General features: G+C 42.3%; 1 protein-coding gene across 7 annotated transcripts in view; it reads left to right on the forward strand.

Moving 5' to 3' along the window:
• The window catches only part of PDCD1LG2 (programmed cell death 1 ligand 2), a 139,888-nt gene that overhangs the window by 61,235 nt on the left and 62,407 nt on the right, over positions 1–16,246 (forward strand). For 4 of the 7 annotated variants that reach the window (XR_005210621.1, XR_005210625.1, XR_005210627.1 and 1 more), the window contains 2 exons: positions 10,791–10,907; positions 11,536–11,649. The gene's annotated coding sequence lies outside the window, so the exon portion shown is untranslated. Of the gene's footprint in view, positions 1–10,790; positions 10,908–11,535; positions 11,650–16,059; positions 16,160–16,246 lie in introns of all 7 variants that reach the window. The other 3 variants (XR_005210623.1, XR_005210624.1, XR_005210626.1) reach the window with 3 other exon arrangements.

Consider the following 16,246-nt stretch of genomic DNA (forward strand, 5'->3'; position numbering starts at 1 on the left):
CTTTCTACTCATACGCTTACTGTATGGGTGTGGCAGATTAAGATGTCCACAAATTCTTTGGATCTCCTTCCATCGAGGTCTGGGGCATATGGCCCCTCTCCTTGAAAGTGGGCAGGCTCCTTGTATGATTTGAGCAATATAATATGGCAGAAATAACACTGTGCCAGTTTTCAGGCCCATGCTTTAAGAAAATGTTAGTTCCTACTTCCTGTCTATTGGAAAACTTAATTTTCAAGCCTAGCCACCATGTTGTGAGGAAACTCAAGCAGCCCCACAGAGAGGCCCACATAGAAGCAGAGGCCTCCAGCCAGCAGCCTTGACTGAGCTTCCAGCCAACAGCCAGCACCAACTTTGCCAGTGAGCCACCCACTTGTGAATGAGCCCTAGTTTAGCTGTTCCAGCTGACTCCACATGGAGCAGACGAGCCATCACCCACAAAGCCCTGCCCAAATTGCAGATGTGTAACTAAAATAAATGGGTATGGTTGGTTTAAGCTACTAAATTTTGACAGATACTTAGGTAGCTAATGGGAACCAGGGAGATAATGCCAGTTGCCAAATACATCTATTCTAAGTATATATTTAGAAACTGAAGAAGTAATCCTAGAGTGGGTCATAGACACACTAGACCCATGATGAGAAGGAATTGGGCCCAAACTCCATCTGTCACTTGACCACCATAAGCCATCATTTTAACTAATGGATCAAGGATCCCTAGGGATTTGCATCAATTCAGTGCAGTGTTTAGGAAGCCCTGAAAAGTTTAGGTATTTCTTTTCCTCCAGTGCACAAACGCCTTAGCAAGTGACACCAAGTCCTTTCGGAGATGGTTGATGGAAGATCTATAATGAGTTTCTGTGGCATCGTTTCAGGGTCCTTGCTCAAGGAGTCCCATCTTCTCCTTCAATCAGGAGCTTCAGATCTGTGAATTGTTAAGGACTAGGAGTTGGGGAAAACATATGATTCTCAATTGTGGTAACTCAAGGCAGGTTTCTATTTTATAAATTGAATTTGGTAGGCTGCTCAGCTATTAAATTCCTAAAGCCACCACCAAAGATTCCTGTGGTAAAAATTCTGATTGCTACTCTGGGATCTCAACATCTACACTGAAATTAGAAAGCCCATCTCAGGGGCAGTATTTCCTACCAACATCCTTGGTCTACAGGAAACAGCCACCAGGAGATTTTCAAGGATGCCAAGCTCCTCTCAGTAATATGTTTCTTGATGCTTTAGTAAAGGGAATATACCTTGGGCCTTTTCAGAGTCCAGTAGAGTAAAGGCAGATGGACAGGTTACACATAAGTTAGTCCAATATCCCTACCTCTCTAGTTCTTCAGGATCCTTCCTGAATATTATTCCAGAGAAGTTATGACCACTCAACCTCATTGAATGTAGCCCACCGCTGAGTATAGGTTTCAGTATTAGCAGCTGCTCAAGTTAATACAGGAAAAACAACTCAGTTAAACTATTTACTAATAATCATTGTTGTACACTTGAAATTGGTGAATTTTATGGTATGTATATTATACCTCAACAAAGTTGTTTAAAACAAAGTTAAAAAAAAAAAAAAAGCATTCTAGCCACCACCCCCACCCTTCATGCCAGCCTGATTTTATGGTTAACAAGAAAGCTAATTATAATTTGACTTATATAGATTTTTCTATGGAAAGAGAATGCTCTGAAGCAACTTCTGATCTGCATGGCAATGGTGCTCCTTGTTATGGAACAGTCTCTTATGAGTTTGGTTAGCATGATCCAGTTTTTTAGTATAATTGTGAGTGTACTGAAAAAAATTTTCTGCATCTTTAAGATAAGACTTTGGTGATACTTCCAAGAAACTGTTAGCCTATAAGGTTGCTTCTGGTGGACTTCAACTGCCCCCTATAACATATCTCATCTATAACTGTGTTCTCAACAGCAAGTTGCCTTCTCTTACTTGGGAGACATAAACTTAAAGAGAACAGCATGATTTTGGCTCAGTTCTGTTTGTCCTATAAAAATAGAATTCCACATTAAAACAGCTGCAAGAAGTACAGAGGAAGCAACTAATACCCGAAATTTTGAGTTGTAGAAGTTGAAGAGGAATATAATCAGATTGCTGATCAAATCAGGCAACTTCCCTGGGCCTCAAATTCTAACACATAGTACTCCACAACATCTTGTTAAATTGAAATCATAAATTGTTGGTGGCTATATAAATCAGTTCAGTCCTTTTGGAAGGTGATTTGTCTAGAGATCAGAGACCATAAAATGTGCCATACTATTTGTTCAAGTAATTCTACTTCTGGGAGTCTAACTGAACCTGCAGGAAAAATCCAAAAGTAAAGAAAAAGCTACAAACATAGAGCAGTTCACTGCAAACATATAATAAAAAACTTTGTCATACATTGAGTGGAAAAAAAAAAAAAAAACAGGGTACAAAACTGTATACTTGCTATGATTACTCCTAATTAAAAGAAAAAAAGTGGGAATGAGACGACTTGAAGAAAGTATATTAAATATGAATAGGGTTTGTTAAAGTGATGGTATTGTGTGTAATCTCCCCTTTCTCTATTTTACAAGTGTTTTTGTAATGCAATTACAGTGCTTTTGAAAATATTATTTTAACTGTTTGTCCTCTGTGATATAGAAAGCAGACGTCTGTGAAGTACAGTGATTAATATGGAGGTGTTCAGAACAGCAGTGGTATTCCTGGCAATATAAATGTTGTTAGGAACCCAAATATCAGTCCACAGAGCCCCTTTACAAATGTTTGAGAGGAAAGTCTAAAAGCTCATACATCTTCTTTTTTCCCTTTCCTCTCCTTTGCTTTCTCAACTGTAAAATTAGAATAGTGATAACAGTGACTATTTCTGGGTAATAAGATTAAGGGCAATTTTGGTTTTCCTTACATTTTCTCTATATTTTGAAAGGTTTTTTAAATGTACAAAAATTTTTAATCAGAAAAAAATAATCTTTAAATAGTAAAAGACTTTAGATAAAATATTTAGAAATTGGATTTTCAGTGTCTGCCTATTGAAAATCAAAATGTCACACAAATGCTAAATATAATGATATTTTTGGCCAGGTTTTTATATGCACAACCTGTATTTTTTCCCTGTCAAGTGCAAAGTTTCACCTGTGTTTTTCAAAGGCCTCTAAAGAGAAATGAAAAGGAAAGTTTAGTAAGTGAAAGTTTGAACCGGCACTGGGGCTGCCAGCATCCTGCCTGCTTAATCAAACTTTGCATCAGTCTCTGCAAGCAACACATGACTGGGCTGTGGCAGAGCATATGACGCACATGTGATGGGACAAGCTGCTGTGTGTCCTTACCAGTGAGGGCCCTAGGGAGTCATCTTCAAGAGCTGCCTTCCCCAAGACAGAAAATTCAAGGGTGGGGAATGAGAGGGTTCTTTCCAAAACACAACTTTTACGAGTGCTCTCAAAGTGAAGCAAGGAAAAGAATGGCTTCTGTGCACGAGTGCCACATGCTGGAGAGCGACATTTGTCTGACAGGCTCCAGCTGTATCTCCTGAGAGGCAAACTTAGAGTTCAAACCCAGCCTGACCAGAGCTGTACTTTTCTAGTTGCTCATAAAGTTTTAGTTTCTCAGCAGCTAAAACAAATACCATGCAGTGGGTTAGCTGAACAACAGGAATTTATTTTGGCCCAGGGTTTTGAGGCTCAGAGAAGTCCAAAATCGAGGTGTCAGTAAGGTGACGCTTTCTGCTCAGAGACTGATGTTCTGGGACTGGCTGCCAGTGAACCTTGGTCCTTGGATTTTCTGTTACATGGCAAAATGCACACAGCAGCATCTTCTCTCTCTTCTGGCTCCTGTTAACTTCCAGCTTCTTGGGGCTCCCTCTTTCTGTGGCCTTCTCAATGAGCCCTCCAGTAAAGGGAGTAAGACCCACCCTGATTCAGTCGAGCCGCACCTTAACTGAAGTAGCCTCATCAAAAGGTCCTATTTACAATGGGTTCACACCCGCAGGAATGGATGAAGACTAAGAACATGTTTTTCTGGGGTACATAGCTCCAAGCCACCACAAAAGTTTTAAAATTCAACTCCTGAATCTTGTTTCAGGCAAAAAGTTTAGTTTTCTGTTACAGCACTTATATTGGTGTTTTACCTTAGGGAAACCTCATCTTTTGTGTTTACTTGCTCCAAGCCACCACAGTGATTGATTGGACCAACCAATAGCACCCCTGCCCTTTCAGGGCTGTTGGGGGAAAGGTGGCTTTCTAGTCCCTACAGTCTATCAGATTCTGTCTTGGGGACCTGAACTCCCATAAGTATTGTGTGAGGTGTAGTGAGGAATACAGAACATTTATTACGTAGGCTCCACCATGAGGAATATGAAGCAAGCAGGAGAAATACGTCACACACAGGAAAAGTGGTACAAAAAGCAAGTGTGCACACGATTACGTGTAGGACAAGTGGGAACAGACCATAAGACACACAGGAGTTCAGTGTGGGTGGGAGCTCCCTGGGGGAGAGAGTAGCGAGGGAAAGCCAGGAGGGGAGGAGAAATGTGCTGGGTCTGGCAGACCTTCGATGATGGGGAGGCTGTAGATAAGTAATGAGGGCAAGCAAGGGTGGTACTTAAAAACTTTACCAACCTGCCCAGCAGTGGCACTGGCAATCAGAACAGGTACTGGCCCAAATGCTGGGAAGCATCCTGGAGGCTCCTTGCTTAGCCAGGAGTGAGTTAGTCCTTTGGTTGTTAGATTGTGGGGATGTCTGGGGGTCCTGGCAGAGGGGCAAGTGTCAAGGGACGGCCAGGATGGTAGGGGCATGTAGAGCAGTGGCTATTTTCTGCCCATTTCTACACACAACAAGGATGTGGTCATACCAGTGAATGTGTGCTGAAAATAAGACCCAAATCAGGGTAACTGGTATAATAAGAACATTTCTAGTTTGCTTTCACATATGGCGTTTTGTTTGCTCTACCTGTCTGTCTATCTGTTTGTGTGTGTATCTGTCTGCCTGTCTCTATATACCTGTCGGCCTTTGTGTATGTGTGTCCACATAAGAGCAAAAAATTGGCAAAGGCACTGAAGTGGGAATGAAGAAGACCTTCTTTCATCTTTCAGTCAATCAGTCATTCTCCTAACAAACTCAGTGCCCCTGGGTGCTAGACATTCAGCTGGGGACTCTCAAAGGTGGTGAGTCAAGGAGCCTGTCCAGAGCTGCAGCTGTCACATGGGAATTGGGCCTCATGCAACAAGGCCTGGAGAAACACAGTCAGGTTTGGCCAGATCAGAAACTGAAAAAGACAGCAGAAAGAAGCAAGTCGATCATTATCCTCTGTGAGTCAGAGGAAGCAGGTGAGGGAAGGGCAGATCAGATATCCAGTCACAGCGCTGAGTCAGGAAGGATGGGCTGTCAGGCTTTGCAAATGGAGCAAGAGGGAAGCACACAGAGCCCACACCTCAAACTCTTCTCTGCCAGGTGAAGCAGGGCCTTGTAGTCTTCTAGTCAATGAATCATCAAACGAAGCAGGTTTCCAGATCTCATTCTTATGGTTTTCTGAGAACTATGGCAACTTGCCATATTCCTCTCTCGACGTTCTTCTTTTTGTCTCCTAAACTCTTTTATTTCAGCCTTCTTTGTGTCTAAGAACAGGGTGACGCTGATGATACAGGAAGAGAGGCTTGAAAAGGGGAGGGATACTGGCCCAGCAGGGACCCGGTCGTTCCGTTAGAGAACGGCTGGTGGTGGAATTCTGGGCTTGGGTGCCGGCAGTGACTCAGAGTGGTCCTGCCAGCTGGGTATTTCTCCAGACAGCATCAGTCACTGCAGGCAAAGTAAGTGGCTGCTTCTGGGTGTGTTTTGAGGCTACTCCCCTTCTCCCTACCCACATACCTCCCCCACTTATCCATCTTTGTGCACAGACTCTAAGTTTTAGAGATAATTTCCTTTAGGCCTCAAAGTCTTTTCAGACTTTAAGAAACTGCTTAGGAGCTATTTATTAGCCCCACCAGGACAGTGACCAGGTTTTTGGGGGAAAGGGCCTCCTCTCAGGAGGCGGGTCCAGGGTTATCCCTGGAAGGTGAAGTCATGTTGTCCTTTTCATGAATTTTAACATTCATTTAGTGCTAGGCGGTGACTAGGATCTGAGATAGATGGAGAGACATTATCCCGGACCTCAAGAGGCTCGCAGATCACAGAAGCCCTCTCTCTAGCCCTTTGTGTTGGTGATCTCCTAAATAAAAAGAAGAGACATCAGGAGGTGACTGAGGCGGGCAGGGCAGCTGGGCTATGAGTGTGGCTGGGGCTGCCCAGGCAGGGACGTTGTCCTTAGGAATGGTGCTGACTCCTGTAGTTACCAAGGGGAGTAGCCAGAACCCACTGGTGGGGTCAGAGGAGGCACCAGATTAAGGAAGGGGAAAATGGATCCTGTGAGGACTGGAGGAAAGTCAAGCAGAAGCTCTCACCTGAGTGACAGCACCGTGTATTTTTACTGTAGGATCTACCTTATTTGGAGGTCATTCACCCTGAGTATATATTGGTAAGGATAAAGAGCTGGAATTCCACAGAACTTTCTTTTGGAGCCTCAAACAGATGGGAGAAGTAGCATGTTGTGGTGGTTCTCAGCCTTTTTACCACCCCGCAAGCACTGGAGGACAATACCACCCGCTCCCATCAGTGACAATGGCTGTCTGCAGGGGTTCGTAGCCGTTGGGGGGTGGGGACATATCAGAATAACCTGGGGGGAGCTGGGAGGGAGCATTGGGTTCATAAAGCTCCCTAGTTGAGTATGACATGAGCCTTTCTAACCTGCCTTGACACTTATTGGTACAGGCCTAAGTTGAAGCCAGCTCTGCCCCCAACCAGCTACATCACTATAGACAAGTCACTGTCTCTGAGCCTCAGTTTCCTCATATGTAAAATAATGAATCTTACCTTGCGGCACTGTTGAGGGGAAGAAAGATAATGTACTGAAGTACCTAGCACAGTTAGTATATAGCCACATAGCTGGAGCTGAATGAATGATTAGATCGATACTAATATAATTTGTTTTAACAACTGAATTGTGGGATAACAGAATCTGCTCAGCCAGCCTACACACAGAAGGGAAAATCATGCAATTCACAGGAAATATGCTTTAAGTGCTGAGGCTGGGGGAAAATACCTGATGAAATCTTAATAGCTAGTATTAGGAAGCTGGGGTGCAGATATAGGGAGAAGCTGCTATTTCTGAGCTTCTAGGATTTAAAAAAAAATTTTTTTATCCAGAAGGGATACTTCAAATTTATGTTTTGAGAATTGACTGTTTCAGGAAAAAAAATCTTAATAAACTTAAAAAAAAATCATATAAATATAAAGCCAAGATCTTAATCTCAAATGGGAAGGTTGAGACCATTCATTCATTCATTCATCCAACAAATATTTATTGAGCATCTGCTACATTCGTCATGCAAGGCACCATCCATAAACGTACTGGTTGTGTGAGAAGGTGGTCTTTACTGTGAGTGGAATTGTAGCCCTGAGACCGTGCTTCCCTCTCCTCTGGGAAGGGGTTGAGGTCAATGGATTCTTATTGGCTGTAGGGAAGCTGATCCCTGCCACGTAGCAGCAGGCTGGGGACTCAGGAGGAGCTACCCTTTCTGTGTGGTGGGGGTGAAGAAAGTTCTGGAAGGCCTGGTTTGATACTTTTCTGCGTTATTTCTTTTTGTTATTCCCAGATCTCCTTCCGGAAAATAGTGTTAAATGCTGACAATCTGTTCTTTGTTGTGGGGACTTGGGAGATCGGCCACCACTGAGGCACCAATGTGGTTGTCTGAAGTAAGACCTCCTGGGGAATTCCCAGAAATCCTTGGAGAGGAGAGGCTGGCCAAAGCCCAGCCTTCCTGCTGTCACACAGGGGATGAGGCCCAGGTTATCTGGGCATTAATGGGAAGTGTGGCCCCTTGAAGGCAGCAGGACTGTAGACGACTCTGGTTCACGATGGCTGGCTCAAATGACCCTCACAGAGGCACCTGGCTACAGTCCCACAATGCAAGCGCCTGAGCACAGGTCCAGGGCCTTGAGCCAGGGCAGCTCACTCTCCCAGTGATTTGAATAATATCAGAAACGCAAGTTTCTTCACAGGCTGGGGTACAAATGAACTATCTAACTTGAAGTGACTACAGAGTGCCAACCCCTGGCTATTTCCTTCCAGTCCCCTCTTCCTAATCAACCATCCACCCTTCTCCCAATCTCCCTCTTGGGTCCTGTTGTCCAAGTGGAAATGAAGAAGAAATTAGCAAGTATGAAGGCCTGCTATGCCACACACTGTGGAGGGTACACTGCGTGAATTATTTCATTTAACTCCTATGACAACTTTGTAAAATAGGCAGGATTATCCCTGTTTTACTGATGAGATACTGAAGCTGAGAGTCTTATGTCCCAAGTAACACAACCAGTAAGTAGATAACTGCCCTGGGGTCCAAATCTAGGTTTGTCTCACTCTAGAGCTCTTTATACCACCCTACACAGGAAAATGTATTTTAGGATCAGTCTAAGCCAAACATAATCAAGAAGAAAAACGTAGTAGGTGAAATGCATACTGTTTCCAAGCAAACATACATAAATGCCTGTGGGTAGACACCAACCTTCAGCTATAATTGAAATCTGAGCTGCAGGGGTCTCAGGTTCAGACATTTCCCCTCTACTTAGGAAACAGCCACAAAGGAAACAGAAGTGGTGAGAGGTAGTTTCAGCTAGTACAGGGCAAATCTGGCTAAACCTTCTCGGATGATAGACGTAGAGGGGCAACATCTGTTTGTCCTGGGGAATCCAATCAATGACCAGAAGATTAATACAGATCTGTGGCTTCAAATACAAGTTGTTTTATACACATGGCTCAACAGTTTAAGGGTAAAAAATACCATCCTACCTCCATCCAAAATCATGTTTACATATACATGCACATTTGTGTTCATATCCCCTTTCCTACTTATTTTTAAGCAATTTCATTGAGATATATTCACACACCATACAATCCATCCAAAGTGTACAATCAGTGGCTTTTAGTATAATCACAGAGTTGTGCATTCATCACCACAGTCAATTTTAGAACATTTTCATTACTGCAAAAAGAAAAATCCATACCCTTTAGCAGTCACCTCTCAATCCTTCTGTCCTTCCCTAGCCTACATAACCACTAATCTAATTCTGTCTCTATAAATGTTTAATTATTTTTTTTAATTGGAGAGGTTGTAGATTTACAGAAAAGTCATGTAAAAAATATATCCCCCTATTGCTGACACTTTGCATTAGTGTGGTACTTTTGTTACAATTGATGAAAGAATATTAAAATATTACTGTTAACTATAGTCCATCATTTGCATTAGGTGTATTTTTTCTTGTATACCACCCAATTATTTACACCTTGTAATAATGTTGTACATTTGTAATGTCATGAAAAAATATTCTTAGATTTGTACTATTAACCACAGTCCATCATCCACCACAGGGTTCACTGAGTTATGCAGTCCCATGTTTTATCTTCTAACTTTCCTTCTAGTAACATACACGACCCAAAACTTCCCCTTTCAACCACATTCACCAACTACAGTGCTGTTAATTATACTCACAATAATGTGCTACTATCACCACTACCCTTCCTATTTATTTTTGAAACTTCACTACTTTCCTCACTTCTATTCATCTTCAAATCTGTGTGGATTTGTACAAAAGATATCTGAGGAAGCTTGAAAGGAAAAAAATCCTCAATGTAGTCTCTACCTAGTAATTAATTGCAAATTCTTTCTTTCCCTGTTCTCTTTACTATGGTCTTTTTTTTTTTTTCCTAAAGCAAGCAACCAGCAGGCCTGCTTAAAGCAGTGTTTAATTACTGCAGACTTTCTGAAGGAGATAAGAGAGATTAGGAGATCCAAATTACATTTTTTTCCAATGATTGCTGTGTGACTCTGAGTAAGACTGTTACTTTTTATAAGGCTGTGATCTTAACTAGGGTAGGACCTAGATATTTGCATGTTTCTTTCCCTGCTTTTCCTCTTTCCTGACCCCGCACCCTCACCCGTGGGAAAGCATTTAAATTGGATTTTTTTTATTCTTAGTGTGGAATTTGATTTAAACAAAACAGACACCACCATGCCTCCTCTATGTCTTTCCTCTCTCTTTGTGGTAACATGACTTCCTATCACAGGTTGATGATAAAATTACAACCTTAAGGGTTTTCTATGCTGGTTTCCCAGAAAGAGTTTGGGGGGATGGCATTATTCTCTTTTGCTTTCCCCTTCAAGGACCTCCTTACATATCTCAAACTTATTCTTCTAATCTTCTTTGGAGGGAAATTAGTCTCTGTTGAGTAAGGATGCACCCCCAGCTCTGACTTCAGGGACTAACCAAAACCAGAGCCAGTCCTTTAGTCAAGCCCAAAAATGATCTTCAACCAGGGCTGTAGCCTCACTTGACCCTGGATTTTTTTTCCCTTGAGAATATCCTTGGGGAAAAAGAATCAGTGAAGCTCACGTCCAGGGTAGATCAGCCTCCCAGCTTGAAATCCTACTGCTCTGATGAGCCACCTGGGGCTGGGGAGGCAGAAGGTGTAGCATTAGGGGCTTTTAGAGGCTTTGGGGAAGGACCGGGATCTCTCGGAGAACCTAGAAGTATGCCGTTAGTAGGAAAATGCTAATATCCATTCCTGACAATATCTTAAATGATTGAGTGATTGGATGAATGAACGGGCAGAAGGGAACAAGCAACAGAGCGGAGGGTGAAGCAGGGCTGGGCAGAGGGGACATTTGTTCACCCTCCTTTCTTCCTACACGCCTTTTTAGAGTTGTTTCCATTTCTTCCAGCTGCTCAGACACCACCTCTAGAAGAAGGCTTTTTGATCATTCCATCCTTCCAACTTTGGTGATTACTACATGGCTTCTACACCTCCCGGATGGAGATTCAGGATAAGCATCTGGATGGTAAGAGGAAAGACCCCAGAGGCAAAACGGAAAAGGAAAGCAGAGGAGTCTGCATTCTCTTCCTTCCTCTCTTAATTTGCTGGCGGTTATGGGCAAGTTAAATTCTTCATGCCTCTGTTTTCCACAATTGTGAACTATAGTTATTATCACTGAGGCACCCTGAAGGCAAATCCATTGTCAGCAAATGTGTGAAAACATACAGGGAAATAGAGTGTTTAGCATTATCTACAGAATACACCTTCTAAGCAAGTCCTTAGTTCTCATCAGCTCTCACCTAAACCAGTGCTACTAAGACTTGAAAAAACTGGGCATCTTATTAAAATGAAGGTTCTGATTCAGTAGGCCTTGGGTGGTACCCAAGATTCTGCACTACCAACAAGTTCCCAGGTGATGCCAATGCTGTCCTGCGGAGCTCCACACTTAGAATAGCAAAGACCTAGAGTCTCGGGACTAGACCACTTGCCAAGCCTGAGCCCTGATACAGGGCTGCCTCCACCAGGAGGAAGGGATGAGGTTTTTGAATTCACACAAAGGTGCCATATGGGCTAGCCCTTTGTCTTTCCTGTCAGAATTGAGGTCCTTGTGGAAGGAATCAAAGTTCATTCATCTTTATGTTTCTATCTCCTAGCAGAGTGCCTCTTATGATGAAGTGTTCAATGAAATGTTTGTTGAATGAATGAGAGATGGAAATGGAGAGCTCCTGAAAGGAATGCACAGAAAATAATTTCATTCAGCCCTACAGGTAAATCAACTGAACTGTTAACAAGAGGTCTGGGACACATTCATGTGCTGCCGAAAAGGCAGGGTCCCCAAAGCCCCATTTTGCTCAAAAGATTATAATGGGCATCAGTGAAATGAGGTCAAAGGCTGCAGTGAACACCTTTAGAAGACTCATCAGAGCCAGCAAAGAAATAGGCTGCCCAGCAAAGAAATAGGCTGCCCAGGATCAAGACCAAATTGTCATGTTTGTTCAGATCTAGGAGAAGATGAGGGATGCTCTGAGGATATTATTTTGGTCATAAGATATAGAGGCTACTGAGAACAGCAGTTTCTATGGCAGGTGCATACTGAGAACAAGAAGAGGCAGTGATGACAAAACCATGAATTTACCTTGAAGGGCTGAATTCTGAACCCAGACAGAGAACCTGCTGGATTGTGCTAAGGTCCTCAGCGTTGTTAAGAGGGGACAGCCCAGGAAGAGAAGTGCCTTGTTACAATGTTTATGTAGGGCTTATTTGATCTGCTTTCCATGTGAGTGTTTCTCTGACAATACCGTATGTTCCCAAAAGTTGGGACCAAGACTTTGACACCTTTTATCTTCCTGGAAAACTGTGTGATACTCTATGAGACACAGTAACTACTGGATTTGCAGGGAGTTTACAGCTGTCAGTGATGGTAATAAAATAAGGAAGTGCTAAGTACTGACAATCCTCAGACAAAATATCCAGAATTTCATTTTGGGAATGTGAAAGAGATTCCTCCGAGAAACATACCGATATCTTGCAAAAACCCAACCTGGACTTTGTCTTCTTACGTCACCATCTCACTCTCATTAGGGCCAGTTTTTGAAGATACAGTTGTGGTTGTGCAATAGGAGAAGTGAGAATCTTGAACACTGTACATTTTCATGTGACTCCCGGATAAAGTGCTATTCAAAACCAAACTTAAACACATATGCCCACAAACACATCCACATACACACAGAAAAGAAAGTAGGGTAAGATCTCCAAATTTCCATTTTTATGTTACCAGAATTTATTCTCTGATCTCGATAGCTTTAGAGCCACAATGGCAGTCAGGAAGCTGTCAGAGCACTTTGGACCTGTTATTAACCTCTCGGATCTTTTCATCTAAGGGACTTTCTGGTCTACTTTTCAAGGACCTCCCTTAGGATCATGGTGATTCACAGTCACTTTCCTAAAGGAACAGATCTAAGGTTTTTCTGACTCATGACCAACATGAAACTCCATTCTGATAACCACCCAAGAACCTACTGGATATACTGAAGTCAAGAATTGGGTAATTCTTGTACTTTTTGTAAGGCAATAAAAAATGTGCTGAGTTCATGTACTTATTCCCTGGGTCATTTTTAGAAAGCAAGCAGGCCAGTTAATTTCTCTATCTTTTTTTTTTTTTTCCAAGAAAATAAGTCAAATAGGAAATAATATTTTAAAAAATATTTTCTACTATGAAAAATATGCATTCATTTTTTAAAAGTTAGAGAGCATAAAAAGAAGAAAGAATGCCTCAAATGCCACCAATTAGACACTATCCCTACGAATATCTTGCTCCAGCTTTTCAAGCTGTAGAGGAAATCAACACAAGAAAAGCTGTGTTTCTGCAGTCAGCAAGTGAACCAAACGCAGGCAACACTGTTAACACTCTGAGGATCCATGGAATTGTGTAGTAGATAATTGGAAAATCTTACATGTCACAATTTAAGGAAATTGTGAATATCTATAATTACTTTCAGTGGGCGAGGGTTCAGAGCTCATGATCTGCCACATTCTTACTTTTTTCAAACAAGTTGAGAAGGTTTTTGATGCATTTGTTTTCAAGGAACGCTGAAAACGCCTTCTTAGTTTCTGCTTGGCACACATGCAGCTTTTCTCGGGAAAGTTAGAGAAACTCCAGAATATTATTTTTCAAGCAAATAATGATTTCTTATGATGTCAGTGGTAAGACATAATAAGGCATTTCTTCTGACTGTCCATAACATTTTTTCTTCTTACATAGCTTCACTATATTGGCTTCTTTAGCTGGTTCTCAGGAGAAATCTGAAGTGGTCTAACTCTTCTTGATGACCACAGAGCAGGTGCTGAATTTCTTACCACGTGATATGGAATTGCTTTAAAGCTGCGTTCTGAGGCTTGACTTCAGCACACAAAAAAGTGTGGCTTGGCGTGTAAAAAAATAATGACTCACACAAAGTTCTTTCATGCATCAGATACTATTCTATATTCTTTACTCATTACGCTTCATATCATAATCTTCCACTGAGCTGGAGACCGTTATCATCCCCATTTGACACGAGGCACAGAAAGCAATTCACCCAAAGCCATATGACTAATTGTGGCAAAATCTTGATCAAGGAATTGTCTCTAGGACTCTGTGCCTTTAGCCACCATTCTTGCTAGTCTCATCTATCAGTCTATTTCCCTGGTTGAAGAATTTCATTGATTCCTTCTACCTACCCACCTCCCCCAATATAAACAGTTGAGTAATGAATGTCAAATTCAATAAAGCTGCATTGTCTAGTTAGTCCCTTTCCCAAGGTCCGTGGGAGAAGCCTGCTGTTTGTTCACTCCCCATCTGAAAGGGCACGATAGAGACTAAAACATATCGCTATGGGGAAGAAGGGGGGTTTTCCTGTTCGTTTAGCATGAAGAATCTCTTAGATGGAGGGCTTTCCTTCCTGCCCCCTCCACTGCCTCGAGCTATAGGTGAGGTCTTCCGCGTGTCTGTTTCACGTGATCTGCCTAGAACAGAGACAGGTTACGTGCTTGCAAGAGGGCAGCTTCTTGCCTCAGCATTACTGCTAACTGCATCGGTTCATGTTCAGGAGGAGTTTCAGGAAATTATAAAAACTCTCCTACTTGAGGCAGATATGCCTCATCGCTTTCACTTCTCAGTTGGGAATGTGACCAACACGATAAAAGCAAAGTTAAGAAACCCTCAAGTCATTGTATTAACAATTCTGTTCTTTGGATGAGAGGACATAAAACCTTGGGATAGCAGAGCTGGAAAGGAAGTTCAACTACATTTTACAGATAAAGCAACTGAGACACAGAGGGGACGTGACATGCTCACAATACAACTGATTTGTGACTTTTTAAAAATAGTATTTCCTTTTTGTCTTATTTTCTTTAAAAAAAAGAAAAAAAGAATAGAATAGAAATTAACAAGCCTGTCTGCCTTCTAGAAAGGACCCATGGAATAAGTTCATGAAGTCGGCATTTTTTTTTACTGCCTTACAAAAATATCCTCCAGTGGATCATTCTAGGGTCCTAGGGCTTGCATGGTGCCATGAAAATGGAGGAGGGCCTGATCTTCCATCTCAGTCCATCACTGGCTGGTCCTCTGGCATCTGTTGGGTGCTGTTGCCCTTGGCAGTCTGCAGAGATGCTCCCACGAAGGTCCTCTCTTTTGATCACAGGAATTCTTGATGCTGCTCTTGGGGCCAGTATGCTCAGGCCAGGCCAGCCCAGGTATCTGTATCTTCCTCCACCAGAGGTCTCTTCTTCTTTGGAGCACTGTACGAGAGAGGATCAGATCCCCAACTCCAATCAAACCGGCTGCAAATCTGTTCCTCCCCATTCCCTGCCTTGCTAGTCTCAGGCATTCTCCCCAAGCCCAGAGTTAGGCCACTTCCTATCCTCCTTCCCTCCAAAAGTTCAGTTCTTACCCTCCTCATCCACATCCTGGAAGCTAGGAAGCCCTGACCTCCAAGAGGTAAACCCTGGGTTTTGAATTGCTTTTTTCGTTCATGGGAGCAGAAAACAAGATCCCGGTTATCCTGAACGAATGTTTGTGTAACTCTCCCTCCAGATTATAAATTTAATAAATTCAGGATTAGGATTAGGTTAAAGTTAGGAATTGAGGTTACAGTAAGATTTAGGATCCTTCTGTTTGATTCACTTTTGCATCCTCTGCACCCAGCACATGGCCTGGAAAATAATAGTTAGTCAATACATATATGTAGATGGAAGGGAGGGGGTTGAGGGAGAAAAAAGATTGACCAGAGCTCTGCAATGGCCCAACAGAAATAATAAGATTTATGCTGAGGTCAGAGGAGATGGAGAGACCAGGGTGGGGATAAAGCTGAAAACTATTAAGGAAAAATAATTTACAGGAATTGATAATTTGATATGAAGGATGTGAGAGAGGAGCCAAGGATGATTCTGAGAATTTTTCATCGGCCCACCTGAATATGATGTGAAAATGTGAGAGGAAACAGGGTTAGTTTCACTGAAATGGGGTGGAAGATTGTGAAGGGCCAGTGAGTACAGTTTAGTAACTGCAAGACATCCTGGAAGGATATCTGGCAGAAGATAGATTTCTGAGTCTCACCATTTTAAGTATATGGGGACAGGAAAACCAAAATAACATTGAAGTGGGCATAGTTGGCTTCAGAAACTCCCTTCTCTTTTAGGTCCTGTTTCAGGTATACCCAGGTCTCTAATTTCCTGCCCATCTCTTTTCATTCACATTTGCTCTCAAGAAGTGATCTGTCAATCTCACCTGCATTAAAGGTAAACTATTGATGAGACAAGGAGTGACGTTGTTTGCCTGATAATAGGAGAAGCCAAAGAAATGATAATAACTCTACATATGGCTCT

The sequence above is a fragment of the Choloepus didactylus genome, chromosome 10 (assembly GCF_015220235.1).
Source record: "Choloepus didactylus isolate mChoDid1 chromosome 10, mChoDid1.pri, whole genome shotgun sequence".
Classification (NCBI taxonomy): Eukaryota; Metazoa; Chordata; class Mammalia; order Pilosa; family Megalonychidae; genus Choloepus; species Choloepus didactylus.